The sequence below is a fragment of the Schistocerca nitens genome, chromosome 10 (genome assembly GCF_023898315.1).
Source record: "Schistocerca nitens isolate TAMUIC-IGC-003100 chromosome 10, iqSchNite1.1, whole genome shotgun sequence".
Taxonomy (NCBI): Eukaryota; Metazoa; Arthropoda; class Insecta; order Orthoptera; family Acrididae; genus Schistocerca; species Schistocerca nitens.
Genome location: NC_064623.1, coordinates 101,178,656 through 101,188,954, shown reverse-complemented (window position 1 = coordinate 101,188,954; position 10,299 = coordinate 101,178,656). Strand labels below are relative to the sequence as shown.

The following is a 10,299-nucleotide window of genomic DNA, read 5'->3' as shown; positions in this document are numbered from 1 at the left end:
TATTTGAAATATCTGTATTTGAAGAGTAGAGTTGTTCAATGATATTAACAGGTTTAACATTATCAAAGCATGAGTGTTGTGGACTAGTAAAAAGTGTGGCATCTGCACATAAATGTTTCCTTTATTGTTTTTCCCCTTCTCTAATACCTTTTGTGGAATCAAACTGTGTACACCTGGACTTTAAAACATGTCAAGTTTTAACCATGAATAATGGTTGACATTCTTTACCTTTCAGTGTCATGGAAATTATGGAAGAAGCATGTACAGAGAAAAAAGTCAGCAGTAGCAGCAGCAGCAACAGTAGCAGAGTATGTATTAAATTTCTTAACTCACTCTTAAGTAAATGTACAGCTAAAAGGCATGCAAGGCTGAAAAATCTTTTGACCTTTTCATTTCACATTTAACGTCCTTCTGCATAAGCTTTCATTTGTGCTTTTAGAACATTTCACTACTCCAACAGGAACTCTAATAACATTTAGAAAGTGTATACACTGTATACAGAAAAATATTTTCTTTAAACTAATTGAAGTTGTCCTAAAAATTAAGTTATTTTAAAACCATGCATTAAATTTCAACAAATATCTTTTTAAATGTTACAGCATTATTATTTCATAATTTATTGTCAGAAATCAGATGCTTCCAGGGATAGTTGCAGTGGATATGAATCTTTTTATGCACATCCTTGAAATATGATCTTAAAGAACTGACCTTAAAGTAAATTTTTAAAATAATAAACTGCTGTGAAATGATCCAATGTTTAAATTAGTCATCAGAAACCACACATTTATAGTTAATGCAATTAATGAACACATTACAGGTTTAGATTGAATTTTATGGCATAAGTTGCACTTATTACCACATTTCTTTTTAATTTACTTTTGTTGATAGTTGCCTTAACCTTGGAAAATATTCTGAAGTGTTGCAGCTTGATTTGAGACCTGTAATGGTGAAGAAAAAAATTTACCCCGAGTTGAATCAACATAACCATTATGAGATAGACACGTGTAATTTCCTTGTTTTGTATTTTGTATGTTGTATGTTTTAGAGGAGAGAGCTGTGCCTTCGACTATACATTTAGTAAAGCGTGTGTTAGAAAAGGATAGGCTAACATTAAACTTCGAAATCTGGTAACCATTCAATATTTAGTAACAAGTAATTTCAACTTTTCCACATTAAACAACTCTCATACACACAAACTGAAAGGGAATATTGTACATTATTATATCTCACATTGAGATCAGATTATTTGAGCACTTAGTCATGGTAAAGCATAGAAAGAAAAGACATCAATAACAATCAATACATGTACATGCATAATTACATGATTATGTATAAGTATTACTACATACACTGGCACGAGATTTCTCTTCTGTGCCCCTTTGCAACTCTAAGAAATAAACTTCAACTTATCTTAAAGTATTCTATTAATGTTTGCAGTCACGTGAGAACAGTGTATCCTAGGATGTCTGGTTCATGTGACTGTACATTGCTACTAATATATTTGCCTCTTGCATTGTTGTGCCTCAGGTAAATGATGGGAACCATCATTCAGAAATAAATCACAAGTTCATTAAATATGTTACAGTCTGAAGGACTTTAAAATTTAAATATGTTCAATACATTACATGCATGTACCATTTAACATCAAAAACATACAGCTATTTATATTGTCCTGTACAAATTATGCATCGAGTAATTGTTAAACATCAGATTAACAAGTGACGCAGCTCTCGTATGTGGAAACACTTATTATCAGCTGAGTCTAAAGTTATACAAACATATCCCCCACTCTGGCTCTTCTAGATTTATAGTCAGTGGCTTCAGTGAGGTGCTGTTGAATAACTGAATAAATATCATGAAATAAAAATAATCCTCTGACAAAGTCAACAAAAATAAACATCTAATCCATATAAACACTGACATTAATTTACATCATTAATGATACTGTTGTCTATCTCTACGTTATTAAATACAACAATGTTTTCCTCTCATCAGCAACACATAAACTTACATGTATATAACTGTTTGTATTGTCCGTATAGTGAGTGGTGTGACTCAAAGCACCAACCAGTCCGGTATAATCCACAGGTGAACTGTGAGCACTTACCTTACTGCATCATTTGATCACCTGCAATAATAAAGTGAACTTCTCAGAAGCTTAAAGACTATGACATGATAACACATTAACTGTTGAGAGCAGTATTTGTATCAAAAGTAGAAAAAGAAGAGTTAAATGGAACAGCAGTCAGGAAAAATATAAACAGTTGATTATCTTGGCTCATTATTCAATTGTTGAATGAATCTTCTATTATCCAGATTTGAGAATTACAAGTAAGTGTTTGCTATTATCCATCAAACAATCCTCACTGTAAACAGCCCTGCATTGCAAAAATACACTCTAAGAATAAAAAATGATGAACCATGAAGGCACTTATCATAATGGGATAGAAATCAGTAAATGTGATGTCCATATTCAGAGAAATGATTTCAGAAAAATTAAATGATTTATTCAATAGAAAGGACTTCACAAATAGAGTGAGTGTCCACCTTTGTCCCTTATAGGAGTAATTATTTGGCTTGGCATTTATTGATGCAGTTATTTGATGTCCTCTTGAGAGATATCATACCAAATTCTGTGCAATTTGTGCACTAGATAATTAATATCCTGAGACGGTTGGTGCCCTTAATGCTCCAGATGGTTCTCAACTCAGCAGAGATTTAGCGATCTTGCAGGCCAAGCTGAAATTCGGCAAGTGTGAAGACAAGCAGTAGAAACTCTCACCATGTGCCGGCAGACATTATCTTGCTGAAGAGTAAGCCCAAGATGACTTGACATGAAGGGCAACAAAACAAGGCCTAGAATATTGTCAATGTATTGCTATGCTGTAAGGCTGTCACCGACAAAAACCAAATGGGTTCTGCTACAAAAAGAAATAGCCCCCCAGACTATCACTCTTGGTTGTCAGGCCATATGGGAAGTGACAGTCAGGTTAGTATCCTACTCCTGCCAGGAGACTGTCCAAACAAGGCTTCAACCTGGAATCTCATTGTCTGGAGTAGACTTGTATTCAGTGATGAGTTCTGCTTCAAATGGAGCCCCACTGACCAGCTAAGAAACGTCTTGACACACCCCCAAACAGCAGTGGGATACCAACCTGACTGCCGCCAGCCTCAAGGCCCAACAACCGGGAGTGATGGTCAGGGGTGTCATATCTTTTCATACCAAGACCCCCTTGGGTTGTTGTCCACAACACCCTTACCACACAGTGGTATGTCGATGATATTCTGTGCCCTGTTTTGGTGCCTTACGCGAGATGCCATCCTGAGCTTACATTTCAGAAAGGTAATGGTGACCCACACACAGAAAGAGCCTCTGCTGGTTTCCTCAAGCTTACCAAACCCTACCTTGGCCAGCAAAGTTGCTGGATCTCTTCGTCTTCTGAGAAATTTTGGAGCATTATAGGCTGGGTCCTCCAACCAGCTTAGGATTTTGATGATCTAAGGTGCCAATTGGACAGAATTAGGCACAAGATCCATCAGTAGGACATTCAATGCCAAGCTAAATAACCGTTTGCATGAGAGCCGGGGGTTGATTAACACATTACCGACACAGGTGCAGCAATACTATCAGTTTGCTATCTAAGGCAGTCTTTGATGTCTCACATAAAGACGACTGGCAGGTGTCCAGTTGAAATATCATGGAATGAAGTTTACGATGACCACCTTGTGATTCTAAAACCTCCTTGAACATTTAATTTGCTGGGAAGTTTTTTAATTTCACAACACCTTATGTATCAACTACATTTACATCTAATTGCTGATATATCCCTTTGTATTGCATTTGGGGTTTCTTCCGATTCCATTCGCATATGTAGTGTGGGAAGACTTACTGCTTAAATGCCTCTTGTGTATGCTGTAATTAGTCCAGTCTTGTCCAGACAGTCACTGAGGGAGTGATAACTGAACTGAAACTGGGCTTTTGAAGTAAGTTTGGTATGTATTTGAGTTTTTCAGCACTTTTATGAAGTCAAACAAGAGACTACACAAACTGCCATTCAAACACGCAATCAATATTTTACAATGTGTTGCACGAGTGTTTTGTAAGTAATCTCTCTTGTGGACTGGGATCATGTTCCCAATGTCCTACCAAATAACTGAAGTCTGCTGCCTGTTTTTATGAACTACTGAGCCTATTTAATCATTAAAATTTTATATCCCCCAAACTGTTACATCCAGGCTGAGTTGATTGATTCTGTTTGTGACTCATTGATATTGAAGTTATAGGCCACTATCGTCTGCGTTTTTAGATATTTAAAGCAACCTCACAATTTTTGAGATTACTGCTAATATTATCTGCCAGGATATTAATGTACAACATTCTGGTATCTGACAGTGGTTCAGATCCCTGCCAATGGAGTCTTTGACACTGCACATACAGTGCAAGCAGATGGAACAGTGGGTGCATTCTCTGGGAAAGTTCTGCACGTAAATACATGCATTGTGTCACATATGGCTCTTACCTTGAAAGCACTGGATCAAGCTGTTTGATATGGTGTCTGACTATTGCTTGTTGCACTGTTTCTCCTTTTGGTATTCACTCTGGAACTAATCTTGTCTGCTTACAACCACTTTGCTGTGTTTCAGACACTGGTTTTAGCCATTCATTCACTACGTGAATCAAGTCATTACCAACCACTTGAAACTGCCATTTGTTCTCTCACTCACCCCATCACTACATTCTAACTGATTTTGACCTTTTGCTACTTATGCCAAGTAGGATAGTCAAGTGGCAATGAAGCTGTAACTGATACTAAACACATGAATGTTGAAGATCCTAGCACACTGCCCTGGGACACACCTGAAGTTACTTCTACACCTGTAGCAATAACTATTTCCAATACACTGTCATTAAACTGTTGTATTCTATTTGTTTGGATAGGCTAGAAGCAGACATAATACTGTTAAAAGAGAAGCTGCTACTGTGGAAAACATGAATATTTTTGCTTTCCTAATTAAAATAACCAGATGCTGTTGCTCTGATATTTGCTTAATGTTTACCTGTTGTTGCTAATGACAGACAACAATGGAAAAAATAGTTGCTGTTTACATTGAATGTTGCACTTGTACTACTAAAAGGGAGTTTTTATATCTGCAGCTTTAAAATCAGATAATTTTTATAAATAGCAACTAATAAGATGTACTTCTTTTTCTTTTGAATTTCTAATAGTTTCTCCATTTCTTGTCTTACACTTTCAGGCAGTTTATTAAAGACCCTTGCACTGGATTATGTATGAAATTTTCCTTGCATTTTTGTTGCTTCTATTATGTTTGCATGGACTGCAATTCGGTTGAAACTGATAGATAATCCCATTTGGAAGTGGCATTTATATGTAACTGTTCTTCTCAGAACACATGAATTCCAATGTCTCTGAAGATCTCTCTAAGAAGTGTAGTTACCTATTTTACACAATATTTTTATGACTTGATGTTTCAAAATAAATACTTATTTACTTTAACTATACTGTGCTCAGAGACTTCTTAGACTGGCAAGCAGTGAAAGCGTGCAACATAAGCCAGCATTTGGTGCCTATAGGGTGATGGTGACAGAATTTCTATTTGCTGTAATGACTGGCAGTGTGCTTTAAATGTGGGAAAATGTAAATTAATCCAGGTGAGTAGGAAAACCAATCCTGTAATATTTGACCACAGAACTAGCAGTGTACTTCCCAGCATAGTTACATCGATTAAATATCTGTGTGTAACATTGAAAAGTGACATTAAATGAAGCAAGCATGTAAGGTTTGCTGTAGGATAGACAAATGGTTGACTTCATTTCATTGGGTGAATTTTAGGAAAGTGTAGCTCATCTCAAAAGGAGACTGTATACAAAAACCTGTATGACTCATTCTTGAGTACTGTTCAACTGTTTGGGATCTGCACCAGATCAAATAAAGATGAAATAGTGTGCTTACATTTTGCGGCATGCAGTTGCAGCTGTAGTGGTTATAAAGCTAAGTACTGACAAAGTTATTTGTGCACTGTTATACAGTTATTAAATTTAATAGTTTTCAGTGGTGTTTCGTGCTGTTTGTGGCGAAATAACAGTTTAACCCTTGAGCGAGTGCACCTTTGTATGAAGTACACCAACCGCAAATAACATTGTCGTGCACAGTTCCATTGTTGTTTTAAAATAGCAAGCCCCTACCTATTCCTACATTATTGTTTCAGCTAGCACAGTGAGAAGTTGTGTTGTCATTTGTTCATGTGAGCTACAATAATTTAAAATAAACTGCGAGTGTGTCATCTTAGTGTACGAAGTACACCACATGCCCAGTCACGTAAGTAATTTTTCCTCCACTTTTATTTCGTTCCTTTTTAATTGAATCAGAAAGTAACACAAGTGGGTATATCACTGTGCAGGGCAAGATCAAAGCTGACAGACAACGAGATTGATTGGTTACTCAATGAGGATCCAGAGTTCAACTCTGTACCAGACAACAAAAATGACGACGACTCTGAAGAGGAGGAGGAATTTATCACACAAAGTGACCGCAATTCATATGACTGAAGAGCCACTCTCCACTGGTGGTATTTTTATTTGGGGGAGGGGGAGGACAAAAACGTGTAAATGGAAAAAAATGTGTCCTAATGTGACTTCAAAAATAAAAAGAAAGAATATTGTGGAAATATTTCCTGGGTCTACATGTGTTGCCAGAGTCACAAGTGAAACAGAGGCTTTATGGACAATACTTAGCCTGGAAATGATTGATGTAATTGTAAAATACAGAAACACATACATTCAATCTAAGAAAGAATGTGTACAATGTTCCAGAGAAAGGGACGCTGAGGAAACTACAAAGTGTGAAATAATGGTATTGTTGGGATTGCTGTATCTCATCGGGACTGATAAAGCAAACCACACATATGTCATTGAACTGTGGACAGCAGATGGTACTGGTATGGAGATTACAAGAGCTGTGATGAGCTAGAGAAGATTTCTGTTCCTTTTACGATGTATCAGTTTCGACAACAAGAGTACAAGGCAAGAAAGAAGAGTAACTGATAAAGTTGCTGCAATAAGATAAATATTGGATGCCTTTGTGGTGAACTGCTAGAACGCTTACAGTGTAGGGCAGTGTAGATGAAAAGTTGCGAGCTTTTTGGTGTCATTGTGTTTTTGTTCAGTATATCCCAAACCAACCAGCTAAGTACAGGATAAATAATTTTGTTGAACCAGATGCTAAAACATTCTTCACTAGTAATATTGAAGTATATTGTGGAAAACAACTTAAAGGACAATACAATGTTTCTAATTCTCCCTGTGATACTATAGGAAGGCTAGTTACTCACACTGAAGGCTCAGGACTAAATGTTACAATAAATAATTGGTACACTAGCTATTCCTTAGCCAACTCCCTTTTGAAAAAAGTGACTAACACGCATTGGTATGCCAAAAGAAAAAACAGACGCGAGATCCCACAAGAATTTTTACCTGGGAAAAGTCCACCAGCTCCTCTTAATTTGGTTTTCAGAATGATATACCACTAGTTTCCTATGTGCCAAAACAAAGCAAGGCAATTATAGTATTATCAGCTATGCACAATATTGGAACCAGTGATGAAGTTACAGGTACACCAGAGATAGTTTTGGATTACAGTATAACAAAGGGAGGAGTCAACACATTCGATCAAGTTGGAGGTGCGTATTCCATCGCATGGGTGACAATAAGATGGCCATCGGTTGTATTCTTTGGTCTAATTGATATAGCAGGGATCAATATTCAAATAATCGTTCATGAAAATGTGGCAAATTCAAAAAAAGAAAAGAAGAATTTTCTTTAATGATTTAGCCTGATGATGAAGCCTGGACTAGTGGAAAGAGCTAATATTCCTTCATTTCCCGCCGACATTGCAACTTTGCTCGTGAAATAAAAAAAATCAACATGTTGTAAGAACTGAGGAGCCTACCACCAAGAAAAGGTGTCAGTGTGTGATGTGGATGAGCTAGAAACACATCTACTGCCATAAGGTTTAACTCATGCCATAGCTTTGTTTGCAAAGGACATGTAAAAACAGTGCATACATGTGAGAAGCGTACAGCATTTTCCAAAAATGCACAAGACAACTAACTGTGTAGAGGGAAGGAACTTGGTGATAACTTCTTCTATAGATACATATAAAGCCTTTGTCCTTTTACATTACAATGAAAGAATGTTTGTGTTCAGTCTGTGCGTAAAAAGTGTTGGAATAGATTGATAAGTAGCTGCAGCAATAGAATGAAGTTTCTTATTTGTTTAATCAAATAGTAAATTATCATTATAACATAAGTTTCTTGTATTGTTGTTTAAATAAACTAAAATTAAACTGTGATTTAGCTCATACATGTTTCCCTTGGTAGCATAATGACAGCTTTTGACTACATGTGTACAAAGTGCATTGCACACTCGCTTGTGTTATGAAAATCGGCGCACCTGCTCGAGGGTTAATAAACTTTAGGAAACGTTCACTTGCTGTGTTTTTTTATAGTTTCCTGTGCATTGAAGTCGTTTAGTAATTTTTGTGCTTTAGTTTTCAGCTGATGTTTCTCATTGTTTGTAGTGAAATATTTCAGTAAATTTTTCATTCAGTGTTTTAACTTCATTCAGTGTTCCAGTGGCTGCTTGAATTTTTGGTTTTAGCTAATAATTTTGTGAAGTTTTGTAGGTATTGGTATTAGTTGTGGTTTAGTAATATTAATACAAGTAGTTGCTTCCTTAGTAGACAGAGAAGTTTGAGACCACTATTGTTAGTTTTGTAAATAGTTCTACTGGTGTAATTGAACTTAGGTAATGTAAACATACAGTTCTTTTCAGTAACTATAAAATTATAGCATGAGAGAGAAGTGTGGGCTCTGTCATAGGTTTGTGAGTAGTGGGTTACAGTGTGGGATTTGTTCAAAGCATTTTCATTGGGGGCAATGCAGTGGGGAAGTCAGTGGGCATTCTAGTGAGATCCTCTCCTGGGAATACAGAATATGTAGTAGAAATAAGCTGATAGAGGAGCCGGAGCATAAGATCTGTGCCCTTCTGGTGTAGTCACAACATGCAAAGGAGGAACTAGATAGGTTGAGGAGGGTGAAGGGTACTGGGGAATGGGGACTGGCTGTTGGCAAGAAGGTAGCTAGGAGGAGGAGGAGATATTCAAACAGCTGTATGTTGCATATGTGCAACAGATTTGATCAACTGTCAGAGTTGAGTGGAGAGGAGCCTCTTGTAGCAGTAGGTATAGGGAATATGCAGCAGTCCTCAGCAGTTAGGATGCCTAGGTCAGTTGCACAGTCTAACAGAAAGGAGGAGGTTCTGCTGCTAGGTAGTTTGCATGGAAGAGGTTTGGGCCAGCAGCTGCAGGAAGTGTTGGGGAGTGAGCACCAGGCCACCAGCATTGTGAAGCCTAGTGCAGGGTTGGCTCAGGTGACTGACAGCATAGGGATGTTGTGTAGGAATTTTACAAAGGAGGGTCAGGTAGTGATTGTGGGTGGAGCAGGGAACAGTGTTGATAGGGATGGGGAATGTGATGTAGGTGGTGACCTGGTAAAGATAGCAACTCAAACTCGTGGCACTAATGTGCATTTCGTGCAACCGTTTCAGTGTAATGACCAGCCTCATCTTAACGCGGCTGTTAGTCATGTTAACAAGGGGCTGGAGAAGGCACTTCTAGCAGATGGCATGGGTCACATTTCAGTGGTGCCAGTTGGGTCTATCAGTAGATCCGGTTTCACTAGGCATGGCCAGCACCTCTATAGGTATGGGGAGGGGAGGCTGGCAAAGCTTATAGGTGACAGTGTAGTGGGTGGTGGTCGGAACACTCGTGTTAAAATTCCTGTAGTAGTTGGTGTTAGAGCTGCACCTTTTTTTAGATTGAAATCAGCTGATATGTATACCTACTTAAAGGAAGTTCCTCTAACTAAGGGCTCACCTTCAGAGGACGTCATGTTTGTGAGTAGAGAAGAAATTAGCACATCTCATCAAAATATAAGAGGTGTTGGAGATAAAGCTAGTGAATTGCTTATAGATGTTGACTCTGAAATTATTGGTATATCGGAGCACCACTTAAATAATTTGACACTTTAGAGGCTTCCTTTACCAAAGTACACTTTAGCTAGCTGTTTTTCAAGGTGTTCCTTATGGGGTTGAGGAGTGGCCATGTATGTAAAAAAAAAAAACAGTATTCCATTTGAGTCCATAGACGTATCACGGCCCTGCACTGAACAGATGTTTGAATGTTGTGCCGTTGCAGATGAATTTAGTGAAACTGAACTTCT

The 10,299-nt window shown here is 37.6% G+C and overlaps 1 protein-coding gene across 1 annotated transcript in view; it reads right to left on the bottom strand.

Moving 5' to 3' along the window:
• Positions 1-296: 296 nt before the first annotated feature.
• Positions 297-10,299, bottom strand: part of LOC126209912 (uncharacterized) — a 333,249-nt gene continuing 323,246 nt past the window's right edge. Inside the window, exon 34 of the mRNA XM_049939032.1 lies at positions 297-2,128. The gene's annotated coding sequence lies outside the window, so the exon portion shown is untranslated. The remainder of the gene's footprint in view (positions 2,129-10,299) is intronic.